The 17,807-nt window shown below is 37.4% G+C and overlaps 1 protein-coding gene across 2 annotated transcripts in view; it reads left to right on the forward strand.

The window, feature by feature from the left end:
- Positions 1 to 17,807, forward strand: part of LOC150079464 (uncharacterized) — a 125,034-nt gene that overhangs the window by 26,000 nt on the left and 81,227 nt on the right. The window contains exon 1 of one of the 2 annotated variants that reach the window (XM_090384091.1): positions 245 to 336. The exons of the other annotated variant lie outside the window; for it this stretch is intronic. The gene's annotated coding sequence lies outside the window, so the exon portion shown is untranslated. Of the gene's footprint in view, positions 1 to 244; positions 337 to 17,807 lie in introns of those variants that run through there. 2 annotated transcript variants of the gene reach the window in all.

The following is a 17,807-nucleotide window of genomic DNA, read 5'->3' on the forward strand; positions in this document are numbered from 1 at the left end:
TTAAATGATTCCCAAGATGTAGAGTATAGGCGAAAATATTTATTTCAATCGATTAATACTCCAGGTGGCATTCTATCGAATTTTTTAATAAAGCACGTGCACTTTTTTGGTGGACGTGAAAGCTTTTCGCTTGTGTAAATCAAGTAGATGCCTATATTGCTAATTTATATTTTTTAAGTCTAAGTAAATTGATCGAACCGCAATTTAGCAATGCCGAACTTTGACCTTGTACGGTTATCAATTAAGAAAACTGACATTGCGAATCTACCTGGCGTTATCGAAGCGAGTAAACTAGTTAGATGGTTTAACTTTCTCAATATAACATGAAAGTCAAAGGTAAGACATTTATTTATTATTCGTAAGTATTACCGTATGAAAAAAAAAAAAAAAAAAAAGTGTTGCTGTGAAAGTAATTTATCAATGTAGATTCTTTTTACTGCTTTGAATAATCTTCGTATGTTTTTCTTTCTTTCTACTCAGCCTCTCTCTATACCTGAAAATCTATCTGCCTATCGTTAATCTTATATTTTAACTAATTCAATATATAATGAATTATCGCGTCATAGCTGAGCGATAATAATCTAGCAAACTTTGCTTTAGAATAATACATGTTCCTTGTGATTGGGATATTGTTATTGTAAGGTGTTTTGGTACAAGGCTGTAGTGGTCATATTGTACCATCGCAGCTATTATATATCAAATTTCGAGATGGCACCGATTAGAAATGAAAAAAGAAAAACACGCGTATCTTCTTTAGAAAGGTGAAGAGCTCCTCTCGACTTGCTTTATTTCCCAAAATGTTTCGATGTTACGTGTACCTTTAGATTTCTATGAAACATGTAAACGTGTACTGTATTGGTATTTTATGTAAGGCGGCTCCCAAAATGCTAGTCCGCCGTGGGATTTCTAAGAGAGAAAAATATCTCTTGTCTTTAGTATTAGTATGACCTATATAGTGCAAGGAGGTCACAGGCTTTTGCTACAGTAGGTAATAATCCAGCTGACTGAACTTTCCAAGCTGTCAGCCTTAACTAATTAATTAACAACTTGCTGGCTAAAAGAAAAGACAATCCAGTCTAAATCTCTTCCCCGTAATTTGAATTTATGTTCCATAGCTCTGAAATAATTTATAACAGTGAAAATTTCGCCTTCTTTTATTTTGCTATCTACTCTCAGAACCTACGGACCTGAAATAAGGGCACCCCTGCAAGGTACCTGGTCGCCAAGCTCTGTAGCCACTCGAAGTTTTTCCTCATATGGGTGCCCCTTGCATATCTCACCTCGATGTCTTTTAAAAGGTATGATCTCCATACTCCATACTTGGATACAATATTCCAAAGTGGGTTTAAAATTGCTTTATACAGCTTAATTATGACCTCCTTATTTCTAAAAACAAATGTTCGATAAATTGCTTTCTTCCTCCACTATTTTTAATTCAGCCCTAAATGTATGAGTTATTTTGGGGTTGCTGTTCCCCAGTGTAAGACTTTATACATTTTTCTGCATTAAATCAGCTGCCACTTTTCAGATCCTTGAAGCCTGTCCAAGTCATCCTGAAGAAGCATTGCTCAGCGCTGATCACTAATCATTCTCCCAATCTTCACATCATCAGCAAATTTTGACATCAGTCTTTCCTGCTGATAAAAGGAGCAGCCAAGTAAAAAAATTTTTACTGTAAAAACAATATGGCAGTGAGTACATTGCTGAAAGTCCTCACCATTCTAAAATTTCCGAATTCTGTTGGTGGAGAAGCTGAAACAGCGTAGGTAGGTAAGATTGCAACAGCTATTATAATTAGCATAATTTTGAGTGTGGGCAGTGTTAAAAATGGTTAATATTTAGGCTTTCCAGGGAATTTCTCCCCTACAGGGTAAAATAACTCGTATTTGCTGAAATTGGCATCCGGATGGGTCCGTATATTGCTAAAGTTTGTTAATCCGATGGTTTCAGTTAAAAGTGATCTCATGAAGTCGAATGTTTGCAATTTTGTTCATATGAAGCTTATTTGTTTGTAATGCTGTCGATTAAGGTTTAAAAAAGTATGGATAAATAGTTTGAGTTGGCAGGGTCCAATTATTAGATGCATAGCTTATTAATAGCATTTTCTTTCTGAGATACAGTGATGGCTACAAACTTTGAATTGAGGAAAGTTTAAAGGCCCCTGAAGCAATACTGAGTGCGTTGCGCTGAACAGGTTCAAGCCAGAATTGGGCAATCTTTCTGAAAGAGTCATAGACTGGAGCTCCATTGTCAAGGCATGATCTGATAAGAGATCGATCCTTTAGATATGGATTTTTATCTAAAGAGGTTAAAGAGGGTGGTACGATCAGAGATATTGCTGGAAGAACATTAATTTTCTTCAGTTTTTTCCAATGAATCGCACGCTAAGTAAAGCGAATCGTGTGGTCCTGTCGATGTACTATAACTAGGGAGGAACCTGGACATAGGTTACGTTTTTTTACAGAAATGTGTAGCTTCTGTTTTTTGTTTTAAGCGATAATAGCTATTTCAGTTTGCCCATGCAGTGATTTTATTTACTGAAATCCTCAGTTGTTTTTCTGTATATAATATTTATCGAGAATGAGATGGGGCCATCTGCAAAGAGATACGGTTGCACTGTATTTCGAAGTTCATTGGTTAGTTGGTTTAGTCTGAGAGCAAAAAAGAGCGGGACTTAGTATCGCTGCCTGTGATACCCAGTGCATAAAGGTCCGATCTGATTCGCTTTTATTCTTTCTTGTATTGTTCTTGTTGTTGTAGTAGAGTTTTAGGAGCATTAGCAATCAAGGTCATATTGCTCGTATGTACTGTCTGTAAATGGCGTGTGCTCTATGGTCGATTTTCTGTTTTCTGGATGAAAACAGAAGAGTTAACCATACTACCCACGCCTGAGACCAACGAACTCAGCCACGTTGAGAAAAAAGGCTCACAAAAATTCCTCTCCCGTCATCGACGGGACTCGAACTCAGGTCTTTTCCATCCGGTGTAGGGAGGAGGGCGATTCTACAAACTGTGCTACTCAAGAGGGCTTTCCTTGTATTCTCATTCATGAAAAATTCCTTGTCCCCATTCGTTACTGTCTTGGCCAATGCTTTCTCATATGCAGTCTTGGCCTCTCTAACTTTATCTGTGGTTCTATTATAAATCAACTTGTAGTCGTAGGCTTCAGTACTATTCCTCGCTCTGTAAATGTCCCATGCTATCTTTTTCTGCTCTATTTGACCGGCCAGCTCGGCATTCATCCATTCTGGCAGTCTCCTCTTGCAATGATTTCTTAATGGTATGTATGCGTTCATTGCTTCTGTGATTTTTGCTTTGAAGATATTCCATAATTCAAGTGTATTCGCCTTAGCTTTTCAATCTGCCCAATTAAGAGATGCCATATAGCGTCTTAAACTATCAAAGTCCCCTCTTCTAAAATTAAAACCAGTGCCTTTACCTTTAACTACTGCAACATCTTTCTTCATCTTCCAACTGACGACTGCATGATCACTACCTGCCAATGGTTGTTCTGTTTTAAGCACTGTGATGTCATCTAATTCGTGAGTAATGATGAAGTCAAGAATATTCTCACCCCTAGTATTATCTCTGACATGCTGGTACAAATAATAATCGTAGTTTATTTAGAAAAAAAATTCCCCAAGGTTAGTTTCCCTCCCACTTATTCCAATCAATCTGGATGAATTCAATCTGCCAGATTGAATTCACCCATAATAAGACAATAAGACATTTGCGCTTATTTGTCCATCCATCTGCATGTATTCTCGTCATATTCTTCTGGTCTGTTGACTTCCACTCTCATTGTATTTTCTCTTCCAACTAACTCCTACCACACATATTTTATGGTGGCAGGCGTAACTTCAGACTCACCAGAAGCTCTTTTCTCACTCAAGCTGCTTTTGATAAGAAGCATGACAAATAAAAAAAAAAAAAAAAATCAAATTATTATTTTAGGGTTACCCGTAATTGATTACATAAACCCGTATATATGTCTGTAAATTGCGTGTGTTCTCTGGTCGATTTGCTGGACGAAAAACCCTAGTTTCTGGGGGGAAAAACCTTGCTATCTACGCCTGAGACCGACTAACTCAGCCACGGAGTGAAAAAAGCCCATTAATGTTCCTCGCGTCATCGACGGGGTTCGAACCCGGCCTTTTCCACCCAGTGTGGGGAGGACGGTGACGATACCACCGTGCTACCGCGCAGACTAAGAAGCATGACACCACCACCTCTTCTGTCTTCTTAGTCTGCGCGGTAGACTAAGAAGCATGACACCACCACCTCTTCTGTCTTCCCAATCTTTCTTAATATTTCATTACATATATTACATAATGTATAATATTACATTATACATACCATAGTGGAACTCGTCATCCCTAATTTCCTGGTGGCGCCACGTTTCTGTTAGCTCTGTTATATCAGCATTAGTTGTCCTGACCAGGAGTTCAAATTCAGCCATTTTATTGACAGCGCTGCTGACATTCTCGGACTGAATAACTGAGTAAGAAGTTTTATCTTGACGTTTGTGCGACACATCTTAAACCCAGTGCTGTGTCATTGTTGGACCTGTGACTGATGGGCTCAGGACTAAACTCTACTCCGTAACATTGCTGGTTTGTCGAAGACCAACTTCCTTCTGTATTTCTTCAAAAGTATGGACCAGTAAGAGGAAATTACCTTGCTAATTCTGGTCTGATGTGGTACATAAACCTTTTTCATTCCCTCAAGAGGATAGGACCATGGAGATAACTTTAACTCTTGGTGATCCTGACTGGAAGTGGTTCTATGATGATTTTTCCCATGATTGCGGCTTGCTGAAGATCTTCGAATGCTGCTCTATGTCGGGATGGGATTTCTCAAGGAAATGAAAGATGTGTAATTTTCCACTCCCTCCTATGTCTTTAATCTATGTTCTTCTATAACTTCCGGTTCTTCTATAACTTCCGTTTCGTTCCATCTGTTTGATCCTCCGCTTTTCTATACTTTCCTTTCCCTTCCATCCCATACTGTTCCCACTGTATCCAATATTTCTTTCGTTCACTAAATTTGATCTATGCTGGGGTTTTATGCGGTTTGGATCAGCAAGATGATAGTAGATCCTGACCGCCTCCACGTGGTGGGGCTGGGGGGTGGGGCATGGTGACCAGGTGTTGCCGCGTCCCACCTGCTAAGAGCCAGGTACCGGCCGAAAACATAACAACAGAACACATCATAACATTTACACACCCAACACACTACATACAAATGGTCGGTTTTAGCGTAAGCTTCAACACAAGAAGTACAAAAGCGGCTAATGGGGGGAACCCTGGGGTGCCCAACAACAACACATGAATATCCCCTGATATTCTTGGCCTTTTGGCTAAGATCAAAGTCTAGTGACATTATTGTAGACACATAGGGTCAGGCACCACCACCACCTGTGGTTTCCCACATCTGCCCTGTATATGTACGCTGTGAAGAAATACAGTGTGAAGAAAAACACTTTCCTGGAATTTACAGTAGTAAATTCCGGGAAAGTGTTGTGCGTTGAGTGTGTAGTACTGTACTACGTTGGGTTCTGTTGTTATGTACTGGCATTTTGCCGCAGGGCTCCTGGTGGGATCCCACGTTGCCCGTGACATCAATGGGCTACCTGGATACCACTTCGAGGTATCCAGGTAGCCCATTATTCTCTGACTTGTTTCTACCAGGGTCTCCTGAGCTTCCTGGACGGAGACAAAATAAAAATAAAAAAATTAAAATAAATAAATAATTAAAATAATAATAAAATAATTAATAATAAATTAAATAAAAAATTAATAAAATAAAAAAATTAATAAAATAAAAAATTAAAAAATTATAATTATTCTTAAAATAAAGTTCAACTGGATGATGGATAAGGTTCAACGATGGATATCAAATGTCAAGGCTCAGAAGTTTTGGGGAAGTAGATAGTCATCCTCAAAGAAACAATGGAAATGAATCCATCAGGTGAGTGGGGTGCAGGGATTATGGGTATGAGAACTCAGTATAGATAATCAAGAGGCCAATAGCCTCTGTCATGGTGGGTTGAGAATTTCCCTTGAAGGGAGTCGTCCAGAATTGATGTCATAATCCAAATTATCGCGTCTCAACTCAGATAATAGTTTTAGGTGTCAATCCGTGTCTTGTTTCTGGTGTAAGGGGTAGTCAGGTCCTGTGGTTTAAATCAGGCAATGTCATAGTCCGATTGATTGATCTTGCCTGTGGATTTAGTTGTAGATATCAGCCCGATGGAACTTGGATGCAAGAAGTGAATCTCAGTTCAGTTGAAGACACAGTGGAGACTTAGCATTCTTCAATAGTTTACAATTCTGACACATCCCGGCTTGTTTCCCTACCTTTCTCATCGCACTCATTTGAAACGTTGTTAAATTTTGAACATTTTGACAACTCTCAGAAAGGTCGCGGGTTCGATTCCCGCCTCGGGCTTGGATCAAAGTACTGCAAAAACCTTGGGAGGTGCAATATGGCCACAGAAGCCGATGCGCCAACAACTACCAAATCAAAAAAAAAAAAAAAAAACCTCAGAACATTTTGACAACGTCGGCTGTTGTGGCAACAAACGAGAATTCCTGAGGTCAGTACAAGCATTACTTTGACCCATATCATCAGATAAACTCGAAGCTATACTACCTTTCTCCAATCCCCTAGCTAGCAGTTTCCCTGAACCCTTAAGGTACCCTCAATGATACTAGCAAAAATCCTTGCACCACCTTTGTTCAAATGAATACTATCTCTATAAAATAAATTCCTTCTACCTACAAGTGCGGGCCACGCTGATAAATATCCCCTTGAGTCTTGCAGATTCCCTCAAGTTATCTGAACAGAATCGTTTCTGTTCAGATAACTTAAATGGCTGATTGTAGGGGCGGAGGTATTCGTATGAAAATTAACTTTAGAATTTTCATCTTTATCTTTGATTTTCTTAAAGATCTGGCTGAATGTCATTACTGCAGATAATATAAATATAAGAATTTTCACGGGGAACCTAACATTCTCTGCCTGAGATCGGCTAATTATAGTCTCGAATGAAGAGGATTTTAGAAATTCCTCCAGTTGTTGAGGAGTCGAACTCTGACCTCTCTAAACGAGTAGCAGACGGTGATGTAGCGTGCTGGCTAGGCTGCCACGGGCGACTCATTAATCGAGAGTAAGTGCTTCTTCCAGGGCGTTAGCGATCTCTTGCGCTGAGGAGGAAGGAAAAATTATACATCGAGCCACATAAAATACCATTAAGAAAAATGGTTATCGAGCAAGGATCTGCATGAAGACATTGTAAATAATTAGGAGAATGTGCCCCATCAAAAATTGGTAACTGAATTTAAATGTGGCAGAACCAGTGGCTTCGTAGGTGACAGCACAGTGGACCTCCATCAACAGCAGCCCACTCTAGAAAATACTAGTAAAGTTCATGACATGGTGATGGATAATCAGCAAGTAACTGTTAGAGAAACAGCAGAGGTTATAGGCATCTCAACAGAATGGGCGCACTACATTGTCGTGCAGGTAATCAGTAATCAGTGAGATAATAAGACTTGTCTTCCAAAGAAGTCCAAGTCAGCCCCGTCGGCACACATTGTCATAGCATCTGTCTTCTGAGGTTCAAAAAGAATAATAATGGTTGATTACCTTCCAAAGGAACAAACAATCAATGGACAGCTCTGTGCTAACTTAGTATACGACATGCAAGTCAAAAGGTCAGGAAAGCTGACTAAAAGTGTTTCGTTTCACTGAGACAGTACTCCTGTTCACACATCGGCGGTTGCGACGGCTACAATACGTCAGGCTGGCTATGTATGTGTCCCCATCCGCCATACTCTTCAGATCTAGCCCCATCTGATTTCCACCTATTCTTCAAATTAAAAACCGACTTCTCTGGAAGTAAATTTGGTTCGGATGATACGACAATAACTGCCTCATACTCCTTTTTTCAGACCTACAAGAAACATTACAAAATTTAGATCATGAATGGGGATCATCTATGAGAAAAGTGCATTGGGTTATAAGGAGACTGGTGTAAAATAGTGTAAAGCCAACATCGGATAATAATTCCTGTGTATCCCCCAGTATCCCAGATTTCACGTCGCCGGTTTATGATTTGTGGGACATGTGTTGAATTTTTTCTTTCCTTTTTTTTTAAACTACCAAATTTTAATTTGAACAACTTTAATGGGTAAATGTAGTTCGACGTAATCATTATGAATAGATACACGAAAGCACGCTTACCGCCTTTGTGGGTAGCACAGTTGGTGGGATCACCATCCTCCCCACACCGTGTGGAAAGACCTGAGTTCGAATCCTGTCGATGACGGGAGGAATTTTTATGGGTACTTTTCACATCGTGGCTGAGTTAGTCGGTCTCAGGCTAGAGTAGTATGGTTTTTTTCTCCGAAACTCGGGTTTTTCGTCCAGCAAATAAAGTCGATCTCAGAACATACGCAATTTACAGATAATATACACGGAGTAACATGGCCTTAATCTCCAATGCTCCTAAAATCTAATAACAACAACGACAGCGCTCTTATAGGCTTAGTAAATATGAGAATGAAAAAAAAAAAAAAAAAAAAATGCCATTAACGTTGGGGCTTTCCAGAAATATAAGGAAAAATTGGCATCCCTGAGAGAGAAAGGGAAATCTTTTTCCCTCTTTCTATTCAGTATTATAATGCCAAACCGAACTTCTATTTCATATTTTTTACGACTTTTCTTTTTAAATATTTGTTTCCGAAAAATGAGATAGGAACTTTCCATTACTGTTGCCAATAGTTATTACACACATTAAAGAATCCATTACATTGGTATCACATCGCACGTCTTATTGTGTAAATTAAATTACGAGTTACATTACCTAAATTAAATTTTCGTTATATTACCTAAATTACTTAACATTACGTAATGTATGAATAAAAATCTCCAAATACATTATTATATTAATATCCGCACAGCATTAAACGTATTAATTAACGGCATGCGTTCATGTAGTGGTATGCAGTCAGATGATATTCATAACTGGGGCCACTTTAATCAAAGATCTTTAATCTCAAGGATCGGAGAGACTAAAGAAACTTTGGCCAGGTTAGGAGAAATCCAAAAACATCTCAAGCAGATGGAATAAAAGGAAGAAGTCAAAAAAGGGTTTTCCTAATTGAAAAAAAGATTAGAATTGCTCCAAGAAACGCTTTCCGATCAACAAGTAACTATCGTTCCTCACTGCTAAAGGGTCCCTCGTGGTTAGCATAGTTGGTAGAATCGTCGATTTTTCGTCCAGCAAACAGAAAATTGACCACAGAAGACACGCAATAGAAACTATACACGGAGCAATATGGCCTTAGTCGCTGATGCCCCTAAAACTCTACAATAACAATATTGCTTAAGGGAGGGGGACAAAATATTTAATTTAAAACTTCTACGGGGACCCTAAAATCGAAGCGTGTCTCTGATATGATGTTGGGCGTTTCGGACTACGTGTTTTGCTACTTCCACTCCGATTCCTTTGATCGTTTACGTTCTTATAAACCTACTTGGCTTCATCCTAATGTTCCAAGGCCAGATTATCTCTGTATCAGTCTTATTTTACTGTTTACTGGAGCATGAAATTCCTTGCATGCTCTGTAACAGTAAAATGCTAGTCAACCGCGAGTTTCTCAACTCAGGCAGTAACATTCTATATCTGTGAATCGCCTTTCCATCATGTTTTTTATTCCGAACCTTATGCAGATAATCTACGTAGCAGAAAGAGGAGTTTACACATGGCAACTGCACACGAAATCAGAAAAAAAAAAAAAAAAAAAAATCAGAAGGAAAAGGCTTGACTAATCTTACATCACCCGGTAAATAAGTATGTCTCTTGCGCTAGAGTCAGAATGAATAGATAAATAAAAAATAAAAAAGGAGCGTCTGGAAACATGACGCCTTGATACTGTCTCTTCTCACAGACTGAGTTTAGGGCACCAGAAGAGTTCAATGGCTTGGTTTCATTAACACGCGCAGTGAGACGAAGATGCCCAGTTCACTTCGTCTTTATAAGTATAATAATATTCATTTTTACTCCTCACTGTACTCCCCTTGCTGGAATTTAACATTATGCGGGAGGGCAGTCTTATTTTCAAGATATAATTACTCTGCCCAATAATATTGCCGTCAAATTTCGTCAATGTTTCATTTACAGCAACAATTTTGTCACTGTTATCAAAATGGCAGCTTTTTTAAAGTTCTCCAGAAGAATACCCTTCCAATTCTGCTGCAGACCTTGAAATATTCATTCCGAAAGCAAACGGAAGCATTCTGTGAAGCACTTTTAAATAATGAACCCATTGGAGCCTGTTCAGCGTTGATAGGCTCACAAACACTATTAAATACTAAATTCAAGGAAGACTTGTAATAGAAAAATCTGACAATTAGCCTTTCGAAAACATTACAATAATTTGCATACGGGACGGGACGTTCTGTTATCTGCAAAAATTAGAATTTTTAATGTTGTTATTTTGCAGTTTATGAACTGGCAACCCTTAACTTCATCCTTAAATTCGTTTACGGTAAAACTTACTGCGAACACCTTGTATAGTGCGCCCCCCCCCTCCCCCAGTTGTTCCATTTTGGCCTCGGGCTTTAACACGAAGGATGGTCTACTTTCATTTAACTCGAAATCCGTCTTCTTTATATGTCATAATTTTTGTATTTTCTTCTCGGAAATTTGCATGCAGACTCACAAATCTGAGAATTACGTAACAAACTGTACATACTAATATGAATCCGCACTCGGAAAATTGCCAGAATTAAATTGTCATTTTAATTTTTACTTCTATTGTGCAGCAGAATTTCCTTTAGAAAGTGTACGTCAGGGTCGAAGATTCTTTTTTTTTTTTTAATTTCTTAATAATGAAAAATCTTTAATCAGTTTAGTAATGGCTGTTAATTACAGTCATTTATAATGAAAAAAAAAAAGAAAAAAAAAAGGCATTCACTATAATTATTGGATTAAAGATTTAAATATTAAGCTAAGTGGATTCATTGGGCGAAGATGGTTTTGACACTGTTGACTAATTGAAGATACAGTATATTAAAAAAAAAAAAAAAACAGGTTGATAATACTAACTTTTTTTTTTAAGAAAATAGATGAAAATGTAATTAAGGTCACATTAAGCTGATAACCGAGAAATACTAAGAAAAATAAATGGGTAATTTATTGAAATCTAAAATTTCCGGCAAACTAGGCTTAAGGTGCACAGCGCTTCTTTGAAAAACATAGACGTACTCACGACAAATCGCTATTTAATAGACATAGTCTTTGCATATTTCTATGAACTTGCAGTTTTCTTCTGCCAAGTTTTATAATTATTTTATATTAGTTAAGGAAAACACACAAAAAAAAAACCAGAACTGCAAAAATTGCGAACTTTCCATTTTGATAGTAAAGTGATATCCGGGAATCTGACTGTTTTAAAATTTAAATAGATTGTAAATAAAGTAAATTATTTCTAGCAACAAACTGGCAATCATAGGGGAGGGGGAGAAGGGTTCAAATTTGATAAATTCGATTCTATCCTCTTGAAGCACCTGCCAGAGTGATGATTGCTATCTTTGTGAAGTTATACATCCGTATCCTGTTCCAGAAATGACGTCATCCTTTGTATGTTTCTCTTTCCACTTTTAAGGGTTGACAGTAGTGGATTCTTCATACTCATATCTGCAGAAATCCGTGAATCTATCACCGTGTACAATTTTTGTTGAAAACTGCACCGTTCTAAGGCCAGTTGGTCTGTGATAAGAGGAAGCCAAAGTATCTCCCGACACAACAGTTACTACCACGGCTTCAGACGAAGTTTCACATACTTTTAGAACACTTGGAGTTGTTTCACGCAAACTGTAAAGCAATTCCTGTAAATCTCATTCACAGATAGTAAACTATTCTAATAATTTATGTAGGGAAGAGAGAAAAATGCACTAACATTCATTTTTTAAGATACGCTTTCTCAAGGCTAGATATATTCCTTTAAAGTAGTTCGTTTTAGTCCAGTCGTACTATTAATAGTTTAAGACTAAAGCGTTTCCTAAAAGTACACGGAATATTTTTAATCTCAAAGGTAAGAACACCAGATAGCAGTAACGTTGACTTCAGAAATTTTAGTGCTTACAAAACCAGCGATAAGAACTTTTAGTGCTCCACTGAACATTACAACTTCCACTAACTCTCCTGATAGATTTATGCTTGTCATAAACTCACCTAGGAAACTCCCCATGTGGATAAGGACCCCACTTATCTGCCAGAGTACGTTTAAATAAACAGTACTTTGTTTTTCTATTTAGCAGCACTAAAAGCCGTGTAAAACAAACTGCCGTTTTTTTTTTTTTAAACTTTACTCTTATAACAGTGTCAGGAAGATAAGACGTACTGAAGATAAAAAGAAAAAAGGGGAATCTATGGAAGTCTTAATATGTATAATAAAAGCAAGAAGTCTGTTATTATTATTATCATTATGTTTTTATTTTTATGTTAGTGTATGACATCTTGTGCAGGTACAGAGGTCAGCATATCCCAGGTTCGAGACTGCACTGTCGGATGTGTTGGTTTGACCAGCCGCTGTTCTAACCAGCAATTTAACACAATGTTGGATCTTCCTATGCAATTTTTACACAAAATTGTTCCTTTTTTTTTTTTTTTTTTTTTCTCGCGATGACTAGGCTCTTTGCGATGTTTGGAAGATCAACTCATATTGGGTTATTTTAAAAAAATCTAGCAGAGCATAACAGTTTTTGATTAATTTTTGTCTCCCAACAGAAATTAAGAGGCAGATCAACACCGGCCTGCTGATTCTGAATGTGAACCCCTGGTACATCGGAAGCATAAAGTGACATTTAGGTGAAAACGCCCACCCAGCCTTATAAAGTCAGTGTTGAATTATTAGCCAGAGTCATACTTAGCCTTGAACTTTTCTGACAGATCGCTAGTTTCTGGCAGTGCTTTGTTAGTGAGAACACGCTTAGCATTTTCGAACAGCGTCAGCTAGTATAGTACCTACCAGTACCTACCATCCTGGTAGGTACTATACTAACATGTAACAGATTCATTATTGGCACATTATAGCCCTAGTTGCTGATGCGCCAAACAGATTCATTACGGTTACGTACAAGGCCGTGGGTTCCGTTTTATGCATTGGTTCTATTTTATGTGTAAGTAACGTAATATGAATTATACACAATTCGACAAAATAATCCCACTCGTGCTTTGCTCTATGTTAAAGTGTACCCTAAAATATCCAATAATACGAGTATATTACCAGATTATTAAAAGTCACACGTGTTAAATTATTTCTGTAATATATCATCGCAAAGCATAATACTATGTTCGGAAAGCATAGTTAAATATTTACCTCCGAATTACTAAATATTGCCCTTCAATTTGGTCAAATAGAACGGGCTTGGGAAATGTGCTATTTTCCTTCAGGGAGACCTAAGTAGTAAAGGACAAAGACATTTTGCCCTCACCGAGGGAACTTTTACATTACTTCTGTGTCATTTTCTTTTCTTTCTTTTTTTAAAATCGGTCTCTCATGCTTTCTCAAGTGGTTCTTTATAGCATTTGAAGTGCTAAACACATTCAGCACGGTGATGGAAAAACGCATAGATTTTTTTTCCTTTTTTAATTAAACACTTATGGTTCAGGTCAGAAGTTTATGAGATATTTGGAGCCATTCTCCCTACAGAAAAGATGGTGAGGGGAAATATCCTTTCAATTCTTTGATCGAAAGAAAAAAAAAGTGTAATATCTGTTATTTTTTGTCGTCTGCTGAATGATAGTATTAATGCGAGCGTTATACAGTATGTATGCTTTTTATTTCGAAGAATTACGACCATACTAATATTGGAAACTACGAAGCGTGTCTGAAGTGAAAAGCGGTATTGGCCTTTTATGTGGAATCCATAATATTGCTTACTGTCAGTTGGCTTTTTTATTTATTTATTCGTAATTTTTTTTTTTTTCTTTTCTTTCCCCAGTTATAGCTCACGCGCTGACTTCACGTGCTGATTCAATTTCAATTCATTACGCTTATCAACGTAACGAATAAAACGTATAAAAGTAACAGAGACTAGTCACTGCTTCTTTTATTTATCAGAAGCTTTTATTACAGGTTTATGTATGAATAATGTGGTACCATAATTAAAAATTACTTATTGTGGACCCTTTTACAGATACAGGATAATTTTCTTTACAGCATGTGAACAGTATCGGAAAAAGTCAAGATATAATAATAATTATTCAAAGACGTTTTGTTATGAGTACAATGTATATCTGAATTTCGCCACCTATCGGACATACTTGATAACCATAATAACGTAGCTGTCGAGTCCACTAAAAATTCGTAAGACAAGGAGACCTCTTTTGTTAGGCTTATTTATTGATGAGCTATTTTTGTAGTAATGTTTTCCTTTACGGAAATACACCTGCAGAATTCTAAATATCTAGAATAAAAGCATTATTGTCTGAAAGCTTTGTAAAGTTATACATTATCCAAAGATCTGTTTTTCGTGAGTTTTTTCCCAATAACTTTTCCAGCCATTATGGTGTACAACGCGCCCATGTTTATTCCTTTTAATTGAGCGTCTAGAAGGGAGAAAGGTTTGGAATTTATGAGGTGGTCTCTGAAAGCTCCAGAACGGTCTGCGCTTGATAAACATACCCTAAAAAGCCACAAAACGGCAGAGAGCATTTAAGCTATTTGTTTATGTTTGGTACCAGATGTTGTAGCGGATCTGTTGCTGCTATGAGAACGAGGCTTTGAGGGAAGAGTTCTATACCACGTTATTTAAATTCTGGTTTCTTTCTGATCGGAATATACACGCGCATGTTGATTGAATTTAATTACTGATAAAGCGTATTGGCCTAAAGGTAAGTCATTCTTTAGATAGTAATACATTTTTAAGTAAATTATTTTTTTAAAAAAAAGTTCTGCGGAGTCTGCTTTACGCTTGCCACAGTGATAGGGAGAAATGTTTTGAAATTTGCTAAGTAGCCTTTTGTATTTCCTAAAACGTATTGGTTTTTGTTATTCATTTCTTTAAAATTAATATTTCAGTTATTTATGTTTATTTTATAGAGTGGATGTAGTTGTTTTTCTCTTGTCCTTCGAAATGGCTTAAAAAAACAATTTGAAGTGGAGAGTACTGTGCACCCATTATCCAGTGAATCGATATAAAAAATGATATAAATGCTATTTAGTTTTACTCTGTAATTCCAGAGGAGTACATAAATAATTTTAGAAGTTTATTAAACTTATAAAATATTAATTTATCATGATGAAACCTCAATTTTATAAATAATTCTGCCACCGTTGTTATGAATTAATATATGGCATGTCGTAGTGTGAAATTTTTAAATAGGTTGAGGCTTTCTGCCGTAAAATTTTACTTGTCCGAGAAGTATACATTTTGGCAATCTCTCGTATTGTGTAAAAAAGTCGAGTCTTCGGCTCTTATACTTCTGGAGTACCCTTCCGCCCACCAATGAGGGGCCAAATAGCTTCCAAACGGTGCTGTTTAGGTGGGGAAATGTTACTTATTCGAAATACAGTAATATTCCCCCACCCAAACAGCACCGTTTGGAAGCTATTTGGCTCTCTCGTTGTGAGGGGTTTCATATGAGATGTTATAATGATGATGCCTCACGTACAAACTTCAGCTTGTCCTAAAATTCAACTATGTAGTAATGATGTAATTGCACCAAACAATTGTCATAGATTGAAATATATGTTATTTATAAAAGTATGTATGTACAGTATACTCAGCTAAATTTTTTTTGTTAGATCTGTTTATTTACACTTGTTCTGGAAGACGGGGCGCATGAAATTTAGGAAATATTTTAAGGTGGAAGCAAGGCACAAAAGTTTGGGAACCTCTGCATTAAGGGTATCATCATACTAGCCTGCTGAATTTTTAAAGCCTGGTCAGTTACAGTTGCAAAGTGTGCGTATGTCCTTGTAGTTTCCTGTTTGGGAAAGGATAGCTTTAGAGTAGGAAACTTTGCTTGCTGCTCACGATCCAAAGTAATTCAATAAATCACCGAATAATTTCCGAATGGAAGAAGCGGGAAATTTTACTGAGTCCTTTGACCGGAATTGTATTCTAGTCTTTCCAGTAAGCGAGCGTCTGTCGTGAATGCTCTGTGCAGTACTCCAGAGTTAAATGAGAAACGCTAGCTTTACTTGGAATTTCGTGAGGTACGAAGAGAAGTCCCTAATGGAGGGTTATGACGTCATTTAAAAGGAAACAGCTAAATTGTGCAGGCTTCATTAGAAAACGAATTGAGCTCAACTGTATATATGCTCTAATTAGTGAGGTTTTATTTGTGGATCGTTTTTCTAACATTTGTACGAAGCTATTTTGTAATGTCATGTACGATATTAACTAATTGTATTTGTGGTGAAAAACATAACAGTGCTGGTCACGACTTTTATTGGAAGCGATTCTTATTGCAGCATATATTACCAGTAAATTGTTACCATGGTAGAACTTTCTTTCGACTTTTTTTTTTGTTTTTTTTTTAATGGGACAAACGGTTTGCAAACAGAATTTTCGAATTCTGCGATGCGATTTTTCCCATCACTCATATTATGAATCTGTCACAACGAGTTGCCTCCTTATTGTAAATAAAACAAATAAATCTCCACTTATATTCTGTATGACCGAGGCCAGAGGAGTGTACAATTATAACTGTTTTATTGGAGTCAATGTACCTGGGCAACAGTTAATAAACACAGCAGTACATTTTTGTGGCAACGACTCGCAATGTGCGTTTTAGAGCTCACCTGTGTTATTACGTGGACAATAACACGCACTAATAATGCTATTTATTTGTAATGCGATATTATGCCCCCAGATGACATTTTCATTAGTTATTCCCATCTCATCTGTGCTAGAAAGTAAAATAATGTACGAAAGATCTGTTATTTGTAATAATGTAAATGGCTACTACTATCTGTTCAACTCTGCAGTTATGATTAAAAAAGAATGTGATCGTCCGGAAGATCAAAGACAGAAACAGGGATGGAAATTAAACTGGTAAGGGGAACAAAAATTTTATTATTATTATTATTATTAGCCAAATGGTGCAAGGAAGCCTGAGGCTTATGCCGCACCAGCCAAAAAATTAAAAATAAATAAAAAATTCGAGTTACCCTGAGAGAGAGAGAAGGGAATCACCAAGAAATAGAAGAATGATGATATCCAACTGAGAACCTTGGGTGTGCCAAGCCCATACTCACCAGATGTGAGTCCCTGTGAGTAATCATAAGATCACCCGAGAATTACTTGTGTGTATTATGCCCATAAATTGCGTGTGTTCTGTGATTGATTTGTCTGTTTTGCTGGACGAAAAACTAATGGGGGGGGGGGGAAACCTTGCTATTCTCGCCTGAAAACGACCAACTTAGCCATGGAGGGGGCTAAAAGTCCATAAAAGTTGGCCGCGTCGTTGACGAGATTTGAACCCGCACATTTTCCATCTAGTGTGGGGAGGAGGGTTGATTATAACCACTGCGCTACCCACGAAGACGTGTTGTATCTAATGTGAAGAGGGCACGTGGTAATATGCCATATCCCTAGTTCCAGCAATTTAAAAAGGGGGGAGGGTCTGCGCAGTCTCCACGATAAAAGTGACAACAAGTGGGCCACATCCCCAGGTCCAGCATCACATTTCATTATTGCTTCAGAATATTCTCAACTCTCACACTGTATATCTTTTTAGCACTGTTTCCAAGAGGTTTTATTAAAAAGATATTTGAAGAGTTCAT

The sequence above is a fragment of the Mastigoproctus giganteus genome, chromosome 10 (genome assembly GCF_048544385.1).
Source record: "Mastigoproctus giganteus isolate SK-2022 chromosome 10, ASM4854438v1, whole genome shotgun sequence".
NCBI lineage: Eukaryota > Metazoa > Arthropoda > Arachnida > Uropygi > Thelyphonidae > Mastigoproctus > Mastigoproctus giganteus.